This window comes from Camelus bactrianus, chromosome 35, assembly GCF_048773025.1.
Source record: "Camelus bactrianus isolate YW-2024 breed Bactrian camel chromosome 35, ASM4877302v1, whole genome shotgun sequence".
NCBI lineage: Eukaryota > Metazoa > Chordata > Mammalia > Artiodactyla > Camelidae > Camelus > Camelus bactrianus.
In genome coordinates this window covers 23,554,885-23,570,930 of record NC_133573.1, presented here as the reverse complement: position 1 = coordinate 23,570,930, position 16,046 = coordinate 23,554,885, and the positions used below count along the sequence as shown (strand labels likewise).

General features: G+C 41.5%; 1 long non-coding RNA gene across 2 annotated transcripts; it reads left to right on the top strand.

Annotated features, from left to right (window-relative positions):
• The first annotated feature begins 294 nt into the window (after positions 1–294).
• Positions 295–3,835, top strand: LOC141576032 (uncharacterized). 2 transcript variants are annotated; one of them, XR_012504248.1, is made up of 3 exons: positions 295–430; positions 813–873; positions 3,452–3,835. It is a non-coding gene; the product is annotated as an uncharacterized LOC141576032 (long non-coding RNA). The 2 variants fall into 2 exon arrangements; XR_012504247.1 differs by having other exon boundaries at positions 721–873.
• The last annotated feature ends 12,211 nt before the right edge of the window (positions 3,836–16,046 follow it).

The following is a 16,046-nucleotide window of genomic DNA, read 5'->3' as shown; positions in this document are numbered from 1 at the left end:
AAAGGAGCAGAGAAGAGGTGAGGTTTTGGAAAGAATGCTCAAAGAACGACACCCTTCCTCCTTGATTGTTTCGAGCAGTCTTTGCAGTTAAATACTAAAAATATGCCAGCTATGAATTGGTTGACCAGCTCACTGGCTATGGACTGAACTGTCACCTCCAAATTGAGATGTTGAAGTCCCAGCCCCTCATGGGACTGCACTGGAGAGGAAGACAATTCAAGGCGGTGATTGGGGTTAAATGAGGTCATGAGGGTGGAGCCCTGATCTGATAGATCCGGTTTCCTTACGAGAAGAGGAAGAGACACCAGAGGTCTCTCTCTGCCGTGTGAGGACACGGTGAGAAGGCAGCTGTCTGGAAGTCAGGAAGAGGGCCCTCACCAACACTGGGCCTTGCCAGGAACTGGATCTTGTACTTCCAGCCTCCAGAACTGTAAGAACATAGGTTTCTGTTGTTAAGCCCCCTCAACCAATGATATTTTGTTACGGGAGCCTGAACAGACTAAGACATCACCTCTAGTTGGTACAGAAATGGGGCAGTAAATTGAGTGAAGGAGTGTGACTCCCCCATCCCCAGTGCTGGAAAAGTATCTAATGAGATCATGGTGCCTCAAGGATTTAGTGTCAAATTCTAAAAAATCCTGTTTTTCATCACTTGGAACTAATTTTGTGTTTAAACCAAAAGTTTAGTCATATTTAAAAATATTATTTTTTCATTTGCAGCAGACCATTTGAAATGTTTGTTGAGTGAGGATGTCAGTGTATGAAAATGACCCGACCGATCCCATAATTGATAAGACCTGTGCTTTTTACAGTTTCTCCCCTATTACTGGGGTCAGCTCTCTGCTTGACCAAGACTGGACCTGTATCAAATAGGTGGGTATCAGCTACACTCTCACCAAAAACAGAGCATTTCAGGGCTACCAGATGACTTTGGGGGGGGGGGCAGGCACTTTTGCCTTGATGGGCCTTGTCCTCCAGAAAAAATTTAAAATTCTACTTTATGACAACGTTTTTCTGACTTTAAAAGAAGTAAACATGAAAACATTTTTGTGAGCCCATAAAAGTATCATGAGCCCTGAGAGGTTCGTTCTCTGTGTCTGGAGCCTGAGTCCTGCTCCCATCACTTATCTGTGAGATCTGGGGGGCAATCCCTTGGTATCCTTGTCTATAAAAATGAGATGAATGGAAGTATAACAATATGGAGAAAAATATTTCTTGGTAGCAAGAAACTTGTTTGAAGGGGGGATTTAAAAAAAATTGAATTATAGTCAGTTACAATATGTCAATTTCTGGTGTACAGCACAATATCCCAGTCATGCATATATATATATATATATATATATATATATTCATTTTTAAAACATTTTTAAATTGAGTTACAGTCAGTTTACAATGTTGTGTCAATTTCCAGTGTAGAGCACAATTTTTCAGTTATACATGAACATACATATATTCATTGTCACATTCTTTTTTGCTGTGAGCTACCACAAGATAAATATTCATTTTCATTAAAGGTTATTACAAGATATTGAATGTAGTTCCCTGTGCTATTCAGAAGGAATTTGTCTTTTTAAATCTGTTTTTATATATAGTAGCTAACATTTGCAACTCTCAAACTCCCAAATTTATCCCTTCCCACCTCCTTTCCCCTGGTAACCATAAGCTTGTTTACTAGGTCTGCAAATCTGTTAAGAGGGGACACTTTGGTAAGGGTCTTGGGATGGGGTGTGCTGGAGGAATGACACTGTCTTGTGAGGGGCGCTGGGTGAGCTGGAGCTGAAGACAGAAGTTTGCCCCTCCCCTGTCAGGCCGGGTAAAGGAATTTGGGGGGGTCAAGGGCAGACAGGGGGAGGTCAAGGGTGGACATGTCAATGGGAGAGCATTATGAAGAGGCTTGTCTTCATCTCCTAGGACATCTTCAGTAATATTTCCATTTTTCTTTAAAGGCTTCTGAGAGTTGAATCTCTTTGCAGAAGGTGGAGGGCGCTGAGCTCTGAGCAGGAGCTGGGTGTAGAACAGGAGCAGCCACCTGCCAAGTTACGTGGGAAGCTCTTAGCCCAGGGCCTGGAAGCGCTCAATAAACCCTACCCTTTAATGTTAACGCCCAAGGCAGGCTTGAAACTCCCTTCTGACCTCATTTACACCATGAATACCACGTTTAACTAGAAACTGACTGGCCCAGATAATCATCAGGGGCAGTGGTTCTCAACTGGGGGGGGGGGGATCTTGTCCCTCTCCCCAGGGGACATTTGACAATATCTGTTTAGAGAAGACTTTTCAGTATTTCTTTTAGGATAGATTTAGTGTTGCTGAGTTCTTTCAGCTTTTGCTTGTCTGAGAAATCCTTCCTCTCTCCTATTCTACATGGTAGTCCTGCTGGGTAGATACCCGAGCCTGCAGGCTTTCCTCCTTCAGGACTTTTGAACGCATCTGGCATTTCGCAGTGTCTGGAGACCATACCGGTTGTCACAGCTGGTGGGGGACATTGCTATGTGCACCTAGTAGGTAGAAACCAGGGGTGGTTCTGCACATTCTGCAGTGGATGCAGCACCCAGGACAGCCCCACCACAAAGGATTATCTGGCCCCACATGTCCCCAGTGTCGAGTATGAGAAACCCTGATATGAAGTCTTTCTTCTGACAACCAGCCAGGAATAAAAATCAGGGAACAATCTTTATAGCACACTGTAAGCTTAGCTGACTCTATTATTAAATATTTTTAAAAAGAAAACAATTATATTTATGAGCTCCTTCTTCTTCACTGCCTCAGCTGAACTGACATCTAACTCACTTTACTGATATTGAATCTTCTAACTATATTTCTTTTATTCTCAGGACTGAAAAACAAATGTGACTTTCCAGTTCTGGTAACCTAGCCAGTTAGGATTTCTATCGAGAGCTGAGCTTTCACTGTCCTCTGCTGGAAAAGTTTGTAACTGCTGCTTTAAGTGCAGAGAACAAGGGATTCTAACTGAAGGCTTATCTTTTCCAAAGAAAAGGCCCCAGACTTTTTCTTTGAACCTGTAATTCCCTAAAAGGGCAAGGAGTGTGTTGTTTTATAGGATCAATTTCTTTCTTACATAGTACCCTAAACATTTGGACATTACGTGATCATGATTCAATATTCCTAGAAGCACAGAATTAATTCATGAAATGGTATCAAAGCTTAATAACAGAAGCAACAAAAGCAGATCCCATGACCCCCTTTTCAGATTTTTGATTAATTAAAAATCATAGACCATTTGGGGAAAGTATAGAAAAGTAAAACGAAGAATAAAAATTATGTGTAGCCCCACTTCCAGAAAAAAATGACTATTTACATTTTGGAATGTTTTCTTCTGGTCCTTTTTTTAGGAAACTGAAAAGGTTGTAAAAATTGTTTCATTGTTTGGCTTTGCCCAATTGTTCATACTACAGATAAAAATGTGTGTCCTGTGTCTTTTTTCTCTAAGCACATCATAATTGTTCTCCATGTTCTCATGGGCATGTTTTACTACTGTGAGGGGCCCAACGTGTCGCCCAGACCCGTTTCCCGGGATGAACTCGGGGAATCCCTCAGCCCCAGGGCCCACCTGGGCCAGGCTTGCCCTTCCCAGCACAGCCCACATCCAGGGACTGACGGAGGCAGAGTGGCCCAGTGGGGAAGAACCTGGCGGTCCTTCGGGCTCTGGAGCTCCCAGTGGGTGTGCTGCAGCTGGGCCCTGCCTCTGCCAGATCTGCTCCCCTCATCTTCCACGGCTGCGCATCCGAGGGCACTTCCTGAACACACCCTGCATACAAAACGCCCTCTCGCCATCTGCATCCCTGAGAGCAGGGGATGTGCGCCTGTACCTGTAACTTCTTACATTAAAAAAAATTTTTTTAGAAAGGGTCTATTGTCCGTCACTTTGGTTTACAATTTCTATTTGAGTCTTTGGAAGAACAGCTTCAGACCACTCAGTGGTCCTTCCTACACATTTGGTGGCCTGAAAAGTGGGGACTGTGGACTACTCCTCAGGGGCACTGCTGGGTGGGCACAGGGGGTGAGTTGGGTGGCCCCTGCCCCCCAACAATCCTCCTTGGGCTCCCCCTTTCCATCTCCTCAGGATCTCTGTGGGAGCAGAGAGCAGGTGTATAGACGGTGCCCCATATGTGCGGAGTTCCAGGCCAGCACGCCCACCTCGGTCACGCTGAATGAGCCCCCTCATTGCTGCCTGGATTGTGGTGTCCACATGGCCAGAGGCCTCTGGGAGAGGCAAGCGGTCAGAGCTGGGATCAGGAACCATCAGAAGTCACAGCTCCTGAAAGCTCCTGCCTGGGTCTAGTTAGTGAAAGTTCCAGAAGTGAGAGGTAGGTGTGGCAGAGGCTTCTCCCAGGTTCTCTTCAGATTTACGATGTAGGTGCTGCCATTGCTTCTGTCCGTGTGCGTTCCATTTGGGAGTCAAGGCGGGTGCCACCTACGTGGGTTCCTGCCATGAGAAGTTTGAGGACATCCAGGGCTCCCGGCATCGTGAAACAGTCCCTTCAATTTGTGACGGGACAGACCTCTCTCTGGGCAGCAGGGGGAGCACTTTTAATTTCTCTGAATGTAGTCTGATGTGTACGTGATGAGAACGTACAAGACGGTATTCAAGACGTCAGTCAGTCTCCCTCCCCCAGCTGCACTGCCCAGCTGTTCTCGCCGGAGGCAAACACCTTTGCCCTCTCTGGGTGCATCTCTCCAGGGCTGGGCTGTGTGCACCCGAACACCGATACTGTGGTGGTTAATTTTATGCGTCCACTTGACCGGATTCCAGGCTGCCCAATTAGCTGGTTAAACACTGCTCCTGGGGAGTGTGTCTGTCGGGTGTTCCCAGAAAAGACTGGCACTTAAATGGGTGAACGGAAGACAGTGGATGGTCCTCCCCAATGCCGCTGGGTCTCGTCCACTGAGGGCTGGTTAGTACAAAAGGGTGGAGGAGGGGAGATTTCGCCCTGCCTGCCCAACTGTATGAGCTGGATGTGGGTCTCCTGCCCACAGTGCTCCTGGTTCTCAGGTCCTTGAACTATACCACTGATGCACCTGGGTCTCCAGCTTGCAGACGGCAAGTCACAGGACTTCTCAGCCCCCCCATAATTATGAGAGCCAAATCCTTGTGACAAGTCTCTTTCTAGAGATCTCTGTCTATTTACCTTTCCATCCATGCATCCATCTATTCTATTCTCTTGGTTCTGGTTCTCTAAAGAGCCCTAATACAGATACATACCAGTTTTAAAAAAAAACCTTTCGATTCGGAAACAATACTAGATTTACAGAAGAGTTGTTCCTTGATCTCCTTCCTCTAACGTTGCCACCAGACACCACCGCATTCACCACAACCAAGAACTTAACGCTGGTGCATTTCTATTAACCGAACTACAGGTGTAATTCAGAGCTCCCCAGTTCTCCACTCCAGCCATTTTTCTGGTTGACACAGGACCCCGCTCTGCCTAGAGCAATCACTTTGTGGCTGCGCGATGTTCTTTCCAGCAGATGCCCTGGAATCACCACCCTTGCATTGAACACCAAGCAATTCTGCTTTTTATAAAAAATTCCTTATAGAAATAACACCCTGGTTCACAATTTTTCATAAAGTGTGTTCTCAATTTCTGAGTTTTTCCCGAGGGTGCAAAGTATGGGGATTTTTAAAGCATCTGGATTTGTGTTACCAAAGTTCGCTCCTACAGAGTGTGTGCTCACCCCAAGCACATCCCTGCATCCTTTCCACTGACTCAGTCAGCAGTGATGGCCTTTGATTCAGCCTAAACAGATACGTGCTGTTCCCTCTGCCCTCCTGCTAGCCTCTCAGAACAACCTTCCTCAACATCATCCATGTTCCATGGGTCTGTGAGTTTCAGCTGGTACTTGGACACGTCCCTCCTGCCACCTTCATTCTCCTCTGGCTGGTCACTCTCCAGGCCTCCTGTCTGGCTGTCACCCCGGAACTCCCTTTGCCCCTCCCCTGGGTTGGCATCTCAGCCTTGGTTTCCCCCAGAAGGCAGAGCCTGAGCCCCAGGTCTCCATGGAGGGAGTTATTTTGGAAAGTGATCCATGGGAGCAACTTGGAGAGAGACACCCAAGGGGCTGTCGTGAGATAAGAGAAAAACGTATACATCAGTCTCTGTTCCCAGGGTCCTGGCACAGGGCTCCTGAGAGCCTGGTCATTTCCTGAGCGATTAGAGGACCAGGAGTGTCTTTTGTCCTAATATTTGCTCCTTGACCCTCGTTCCCAACACAGGGCTCCCACATCCCTTGGGATTTTCTGGGAGAGAGCAGTTTCTTCTATTCTGATGAGGGGACACGGATTCACTTCAGAATAGTCTGGAGCAGGGCAGGGTGGGAGGAGTGGGGACGGGCAGATGACACAAGATTGGCCGTGATGATGGATGAATTCTCCACTGATGATAGTTAAAGCTGGACCAGGGGCACGTGGTGGTTTACTATATCTTCTCTCGATTTTCCCCTGTTTGAAATTGCTCGTAATAAACAAAACAGAACAAAAACCAAACTTTCTTGGGAAAACAGCCATTCCAGGCTAGATTCATGTATCTGGCGGTAGGAAGGTCGGCATTGGTGCTGATGTATGGCAGGAGCCTCAGATGTCTCCGAGGGTCTTCCTAAGGCACCACTGTGTTAATTAGTGCATTTCAGGGTTGAGATAAACAGTCCATTAAGGAAACTGGACACCTTCCTCCAACACCTACTGGTCAGACTTTCTCAAGGCAGACTTGTCATTCATGGTGAGAATCTGTCATCTCTAAGAAGTAAGTCCGGGTAATTATTTCACCAACAAGTTATCCATTATTCATTTTTTAAAGAAACAGAGACTATCAAACCTGAAATATGTCTTTAAAGGAATGGGGAGGCGCCAAGCCAGAAGATGCGCCATTCACTCAAGGCTGGTCGTTCATCTGAATTCTGTGTGCGAGCCCCGGGGCAGCTGTCAGTGCAGGAGTGTTTAAGTGGGATTATCTGAGCTCTTTGCTGCTGCCAAGATGGATGGTATCTAAATGGAACCTCTTCTCCTCACAGTGACCAGGAATGATACTGAGTAAAATAACGATCACAAAGAACATCACCAGGCCCCTAATGAGAAGCTGTTGACAGAAAAATTGCTCTAACATTCATCAAAAAGCCAGTGAATGTCAAAGAAGGAACCAGAGATGTAGCAGCTCATAAACTCCTTCTCCAGGGGCCTCCAGAGGGGAGTCTGGGGACAACACACTGCTTCTCCTTTTTTCTGAACGCTGCTGAGTAAACTTCCAGAAAGCTTGGAACATTTATGGGGCAGCTCACTCTGACAGTCACCAGGGAGGGTGCCCCAGCTTTCAGTCAGAGCATCCTGTTTTGGGTACCAGTACTGGCTAGGTCAGTATCTTTTTCATCATTTAGACCTTGTCTGTGTGATGTGACAATCTATAAGGTAACTGGGCACTGAGATCTCGTCTGGCTTGAAAAGCCAAAGCTTCCCATAGACAGTTCCACCTGCTCACGAACGTGTCGGAGTGGAATTTTCCTCTCAATTTCTGTCATATTTGTTGCCTGTGGGGTTCATTTAGCAACCAGTCCTGTGGCCTCACTGTAACATATCTTCCTTTGCTCAACTTTGTTTCCACTTTGTGTGTGTGTGTGAGGGGAGGGCATGTTCCCTGAGTGGCTGATGCGAATCTGCCCCTTGGCTTAGTTTGGGTTCCCCAAAGGCAGACCCCAATCAAGGACTCGTGGGAAGGTGGTTTATTGGGAAAGTCACCCCAGGAGGCACAGACGGGGGCCGAGGGCCAGGTGAGGTGGGAGGAGGAAAACAGATGGAGTTTGTGCTAACGAGCAGGTCGGTGCTGCGGGTGGTGGGCTTGGCTCTGCTGGGTCCCGGAGGGTCGTACTGGTCTTATACTTAAGAAAACCCACCCCACAGTGCCCAGCACAGTGCTTTGCAGTTAAGTAGGCACTTAATAAACGCATGTATGGATCTTTAAAAGTCCTTTCGAATTTTTTTTTTAAACTCAGAAAAAAATCCATGCAACTAAAATAAAGGAAGTTGAATCTGATTCCCTGGGATCATGGTAACTTGTGAGGGAGGGGTCGCCACTGGAAGCCCAGGAGGAGGAGGGTGTGAGGGGTCCCTGTGGGGTGTGGGCTGGGGGTGCAAGGCACAGTGAGTGACGCTGGCAACTGTCCATCCCCCTTAGGGATGGGGAGGGGCTGCTGATGTGGAACTAAGGGCTTAGATACTTAGACACATTGTTTAGCCTGCCCCACCCCCTCCCCCTGTACCCTTGCCCTGGCCAGACCAACGCTGGGGCTGGGGCCCTTCTGCACTTACTGCCTCACTACCATGCAGTTTCAGATTTGTGCCTGGGTTGTTGTTTGTTTGAAGGGGTTTGGGCTTGTTGAGCCAAAGGGCAGAGCTCTGTGGGCTTGGGGAGATGATGTGGGCTCGGGGAGATGTGGGCTTCAAGAGATATGGGCTTGGAGAGATGACACCAGCTTGGAGAGATGATGCCGGCTTGGGGAGATGATGTCTGCTTGGGGAGAAGTGGGCTTCGGGACATGATGTAGGCTTGGGCAGATGATGTGGGCTTCAGACATGTGGGCTTGGTGGGGTGATGAGGGCTTGGGGAGATGACGCAGGCTTGCGGAGATGATGCAGGCTCGGGTGGAAATGAAATCTTTACAGACATAGCAGAGAGAATGTTTCCATGGGCTTCTTGAGGGTAGGAGATCTAATTCATCTTTGCATTCCCTGAGCCAAGGACAGAACACGTCCTAAAAAAAATTAATTCTAGTTGTTCTGAATAGCTTTTTGGGGGGAGCATTTATAATTATAATCTACCTAAGAAATATTTTTGGAAATAATCTGTGATATTTCAAGAGCAATTTGTAAAATTTAGAGATAACCAAACCCCTTTTAATCTTCTCTTTGTGGATAAAAGCACATTTATGTAATATATATGTTTATTTATATGTTCTATATATTACACACCATTTATGTCTCATATATATCATATATATTAGTATTGGCAAAAATTCATTCATAGATGAAGAGACTGAAGCTTGTAGCATCTAATGAGTACTGAGCCTGTACCTCAGAGTTTGTGTTTCTTACTCTTTTACTACACCATGCTGGAGTTAAGTTTGAAATGCCAGACCTGTGACTAAATAAGCTTTAATTCCTAAATGCTAAAAAGCGGCATGTAGGGTGTAGAGTATATTGCTAACTGAAATAGAATTTTGTTTAAAAGGCAGCACTGTATAATTTAGACTGAATGTTAACAAGGTAAATAAAAAATGTATTGTTGCAGCATTATTCACAGTAGCCAACATGTCTGTTGACAGATGAGTGGCTAAAGGAAATGTGGTATACGCAGTGGAATATTATTCAGTCTTAAAAAGCAAGGGAATCCTGCCATTTACAACAGTTTGGATGAACCTGGTAGATATTATGCTAAGTGAAATAAGCCAGACACAGGAAGACAAATACTATCTGATCTCACAGGTGGAATCTAAAAAAGTCAAACCCATGGTAACAGAGTATAATCATGCTTCCCAGAGGCTGAGGGAAGGAGGAAGCAGGGAGATCTTGGTCAAAAGATGAATAAGTTCTGGAGCCTTAATATATAGCTTGGTGACTATGATTAATAATGATGTATTATTTCCTTGAAATTTGCTAAGAGGGTAGATCTCAAGTGTTTTTGCCAAACACACAAAAAGGTAACTGTGTGAGATGATAGATGTGTTAATTGGCTTGATTGTGGTTATCATTTCTCAAAGTAAATGCATACCAAATCACCATGTTGTACACGTTAAATATATACAATTTATATTTGTCAATCTTAGTGAAGCTGGGAGAAATTGTCTTTAAGAAATTTATTTTATTGTGAATTTTATCTTGTGAATAATTTCCCCTCCCCAGTTTTCTACATATCATTTATAATATTAAAATTGAATTTAAATATAAAATAATTACTTTTGAAAAAGTAACAACCTTTAGATGTGAGTTTTGATATTATTTTTTCCATGAGTATCTCAAATGTTTTTCAATTATAAGTTACTAATAGTGCATCCTTTTAAATTTTAATGCAACAGTTCATGAAATTCAAGGTTTTGTTGAGGAAAGAGGGAATATACAATTGATACATGAAAGGGGCAAAGAGAAAAATGTAAAAATATTGATATTATTTTATTTTTAAAGTAGGGTGGTGGCTATATTGTGCCTGTTTTAGAATTTATCTTTTTACTGTATATGTAGTGTATTTGTATGTATTAAGTATTTAATTATAAAAAAAAATTCTGTCTTTAGGTGTGCTATTGGATATGCCTTATACACGTTCCAAAGCTGAGATGTTCAAGCAGAGACTCAAAAATAGTTAAATATCAGGAAAGTACCAGCTCCTAAACACAGTGAATTCTAATGTCTGTATTAATATTACTGGTACCTTAAAATCCTGTTTAACAATAACTTCCCATCCTTAGCAACTATAATAAGTGTGATGATAATGAATGCTGTCACATGGGGATATTAAAAATGGAGATTTAAAGGATGTTACAACTGTACTAAAATTTTCTGTATGACTGTGTCATATGAAAAAAAAAGTTCAAATAAAGTCACCCTCGAGTTTGACATTTGTGTCTGAAAGAGAAACAGATATAAAGAACTTGTCAGAAGAACTACAGAAGTCTGAGACATTGGTTTTGTGTGGGAAAAAATCTTCATGGCTGTGCAGAAATCTCTAGAAATGTTATACTCCAGGGTTTGAGAAGCAGAGATAAAGCAATAAAAAAAAATTAGCTTTCTTTGGGAAGAAACCTGAGCTGAAAACTGATGAAGTCAGAATAGGGCCAACATTCAGCTGCGTTTTTACCTCGTGTGTCCACTTGCATTCAGATTTGACCAGGTCAAGAGGTAAAATGTGTTTGTCTGTTTATGCCTGGTAGACATTGATCTCCACGACAAACCCATGCAATGATAAAAAGGCAAGAATAATGCAAATCAGGCCATTGCCAAATGTAAATCAGGTTTTCTATTTTTCATAACTAGACAATTCTACTAATTATGTTACCAATTCCATGTATTGTCAAAAACCCAGAAATAGCAAAATTAAAACTACCAGATCAATAAAATAGCATTTATTAAAAGTTTATTGTGCATGCAAGAACAGTTTTCGAACTGGGAGCTGTAAAATTCAGAACTGATAATGAAGTTCAGCCACACGGAGTTACAGGATGGCTTATAAAGTTAAAATGAGGAAGTCTGTTAAACTTTACAGTGATTGGTTATGACAATAGGGGTCTCCAGATGGCAGGAGACTGGTTAAAACTGATTATCTTTAGGAAGATGACTTGTTCCTTTTATGATTACCAGAGGCATATACAAGAAATAACCCAAGTTTCACTTATGTTCATCAAGTAAAGTATATTTAGTTTTGCTTTTTGTGGCTTCAGTGGTTTTGTCTGGTGATTGTCAGAGGCAGGGGATGGGGAATGGGTGAAACCAGTGAAGGGTTTCAAAAGGTAGAAAATTCCAGGTATAAAAGAAATAAATCATGTGGTTGTAATATACAGCATGGTGACTAAAGTTAATAATATTGTGCTGCACATTTGAAAATTGCTAAGAGAGTAGATTGTAAAAGTTCTCATCACAAGGCAAAAAAAGTTTCATAGCTACATAATGGTGATGGATGTTAACTAGACATTGTGGTGATCATTTCACAATATATACAAATGTCAAATCATTATGTTGTAACCCTGGAACTAATGTAATGTTTTATGTCGAATATATCTCAATAAAATTTTAAAAATGCAACTATCTTTTAAAAAATTTATAAGCTCATTGAGATACCTTAAAAAATCAGATTAACATGTATTGAAAATTAATTTCTAATTAATTAATTATTAATGGACTGATAAAAATTTTTGAAAATCACCACTTAGTAACCACCACATTAATAACAGTTTCAGGTAATGCTCATCCATGGGTGTTTAAACTAGTGGGTAAAAGTTTAATTAGAAGTGGGATGTTACACTGTCTCAAAATATTCCTCACTCCCTCTCCAGCCTCCTGGCCCACCCCTCCAAAAAAAAAAAAATTTTGTCTGCTCAGAGAATTTCCAAGTCCATTCTCCATTTGTATTTATTTTAACACTATTTAATTACTTTCTAATTTATACACCACCATGTTCCACAAGTAATGTGAAGCAACTCAATTATGAGATTAATGTTTCTTTACATTTACTGTATTTTAGCAAGTTTCACTTAGTTCTAATAGTAAGTCTCTGAGATCAGCATTAACAGCCCATTTTTATAGCTAGAGGAACTGCGGGTCACAGAGATTAATTGACTTGCTCAGCTGAGAGGTGGATATTAACATTGTCTTCTTCTTTGCGGGAAAGTGAAGCTTGGAGCAAAGAAGTAAATTGCTAAAGAAAACATACCCAGTTTGAGTTGTTATTAGAAGCTGGGATTTCAGCTCAGATTTCCCGACCTCAAAGACTGTCATCTAGTGGTGTGGTATATTACCTCCTCAAAATGTTGCTTTTCTGATGGTTTTATTCAAGGAAAAATGAGTCATTCAGTCAATTCCTATTTCCAAATCCTATTTTTTTTATAGAACATGGATGCCATTTAGAATTAATTTCAAATTCTTCTGACAATATGAAACAATCTATTTTTATTTCTAAAAGATTGGTTTATCCAGGGAATTTTCCTTCTGTTTCCTTGTATGATTTTTACCCAATAAATTCTAAGAGAAAGTTAACTTTGGTAGGAAAGCATCTGTTGTTCAATCTGTGGAGAAACCTAAGTCAGTGTAGTTGATTTTTAAGAAAGATCAAAATAATGTGTTAACCTTTCCTGTTCATCTTGTACCCTCAATGGAAATGTTTTCAACCGGACAAAAGAGAATCAATTGCCTGTGACTCAATTTTTTTTCACCACTGAAGTGCAATTAGTTTCCAATTACATTATAGAAGTTGAAATAAGAATAAAAGAAGTGATGGGGGAAAATTAACAGTGGATGCTGTCTCTCTTTAAATCTGGGCTTTATTTATTTGTGAAGATAAGCCCAAGGTTGCTTTGGGAGACGTTTTCTGAGAGCTCTTTATCATGTATATAGATGAAGTAAATACTTGAATGAACTGTCTGCCTTTTGCTGGATCCTAAAAAGCAGTAAAATAATGACTGGCTGCAAGATTATGAGACTCTAGGAATCAGATATGAACCTGGCACTCTGCAGCTCAGTTCACCTCCTCCAGGGGTCACTGGAACCTAGCCTTTCTGTAAGGTCTTCCTCTGTCTGCAGCTGGGAGTGGTGGTCCTTGAGGTATTACACAAACTGCCCTGTATCCAGTTGATGTCAGGGATGTAGCACTTCTGAAGTGCTCACATAAGGAGCCCCTAAGAATCTGAAGCCTGGAGCTAATGCCAGTGGCCCACTAACACTGCTCTTCTGGCCAAGTTAAGCATTTCTTCTCAGCCCAGGTGGTGATGTTATCTGGACAAGATGCCTCCGTGTAGCTGCTCGAGATCGGCCACTGAGATGGCTTGACTTCAGTCTCCTGCAGGAGGTGATGATGGCTTTATGTTTTCACACTCTCATTCTGCTGTGGGAACTCCTTCTAGAATGCAAAACTGATCCCCCAGCGCCAGCGCGTGTCCTTGAACCGTTCTATTGGGCCTCAGATATGAGTGAGAACCTTCTATCTTGCATCAGCACTTCTCCAAAATTTGATCCTTTTTCCTTATATTTCTGACAACCACCTTCCCAGGATTCTGTCACCAGATTAGACATAGGTCTTGTCAAAGCTTTTACAACACATGGATGATAAGCTTTTTTCACTTAACTAATGTATGGTGTAGACTTCTGTAAGTATGCTGTGAAGAATTAAATTGGGAATGTTGTTGGACATTGTACAGTTGACTCCATTAAAAATTCATTATGATATATCCATTAATAATTAAAGTCTTTGAACAATTACCCCTTAATCACTACATAGCTCAGGGTCTAAAGGTGTTTTTACAAACTGAAAGAGAGTTTATAAACAAATCACAAGTTAGAAAATCCTGGGGAAAATTTGCTTTGTTTGTGTTGAATAATCTGAAGTCTACCTGCAATGAGTTTACAAAGAAACCAAAGACTTAAATTGAACAAGAGTTTATATTGCAAGTGGTGTGTTATTTATTTTTTTTAACAGTTCACATTAGAAATTGTATCTGCATTTCAAAGTGATCTCAAAATTACCTGAGACAAAATTTGGTAGCTGTGAAGAAAATCTTTTGGGACAGGGCAATATTAGAAGAAAAAGGAACAATTCATTTCTTTTCTTTGGGTTGGAGAGGTAATATTTCAGAAATGACAGAACTTGCAGATAGAAAGTTTTAACTTTGTTATATTCAATAGACAAGTTATTCTCAATATTTTGGAATTTGATACCTACATTAACTTCATAATCATTTTACTTTATTTTATAGAACCTCTGAGTTTCAGATACTGTGGTGGTATTTACACTACATAGCACTGAGTTTAAGTGTTCCTAATGTGCTTTGTACTCCTAAAGTACACTGGTTACCATATTATCTTCTGCTTATATTTGACAATTTTAGCTGTTTCCCAAATCTCCTAGGGAAATAACCGTACTCATAACTTATAAAATTGATCTCACACACACACATCAATGAAATAAGCATTGTTGATTTTTAACTCTGAAAGATTTATGTAAGCACTTTAATGAACTAACCTATATATCTTTGTTACTTTTGTTAGTTATCAATGTCCTAAATATGTTTATTGTTTAATATTTGTTAACCAAGAGGGAAATTTCAAAGTTATACCTTATTATATATCATTCTGGGAGAGATTGGGACTTTTTTTCAATAAACCATTGTCAGATTGTCACTTCTTGCAATGCACTTTCAAGTTTGTTAGTTATGCATTTGTGTTTTAGGTGTATGGTAATTTTATGTGAGGTTCTATTTCTGGGAAAAAAAAAAGCTTTATTTTAATAAACATTTCCTTACATTATGGAAGACTGAGAGCGGTATTTGATGTCATAGAATGAGCACAGATTTTGAGGTCTGCATCTGGCTCTACTGTTCACTAAATGTGTAGCCCCAGGAAAACATTGTATCTCTGCAAATTTTAAATAGATCAAATCTAAAATGAGTAGAATATTACCTATCAAATAGGGTTATTATTTGTGTTGATTAAATAAAATATGTGTGATGACTGCAACAAAGAGATTCAAAAAACTGGCTTTTCTATCTTGGGGTCAATGCTGCACATTAGCTCAAGTTTATTTAATCTGTGAATCAAGAACTAAAGGAGTCTACAATTTATGCCAAAAGCTGAATAAAAGACTTTATGGTTAGAGCCTTCATGGCAGTTTTCTAAAGGTTCATGGTGAGAATGGTAATTTCAGGATAACTCTCTCCACCCCATTTACTTTCACTGTGTGACAATCAGGGACCAGTTGCGGACAAGGAGGAAAGGAACCACCTTAGCTGAGAGGAGGCACTCTCTTTTTCTGTCAAAGAAAGTTTTTAGATGAAGGATGCTTCTGTTTTTGTATTTGGAAAACCTCTGCCTCTGCAAGATGCCATGCTAGGCACTGTGCATAATTATATTAAAATGATAGAGTTCTCAGAAACTGGGAAATACAGAGTTAAGACTGATTTAAACTGAAAGCAGCACACAAACAATGGATTCTCAAGAACTTACTATTTTTCGGGTTTTTCTAAGCCCCACTGAGACAAATGATTTCTATGGAGGGTGGTTTGAAGCAACTCATTCTTTTCTGTGAATTAAGACAGAACATCAAAGAGCCATGCAGTGGCCCATTGTTGTTTTGGTTTCCTTGCAGAATTTCTTCTAAATTTCTTCTGTATATGACCTTCAGTAAATTACACTGTAGGATGCATCTATTTGCACTTTTATTGTGAGCAGTTGGGAAAGTAGTTGAAGGTACCGTCCACTGCATCCCTCAGTGGCCCTTGTAAGGAAGAACCGAGACACACATAGGGAATTATAGACTTAAGCATTATTCCTTTGGAGGACTTGT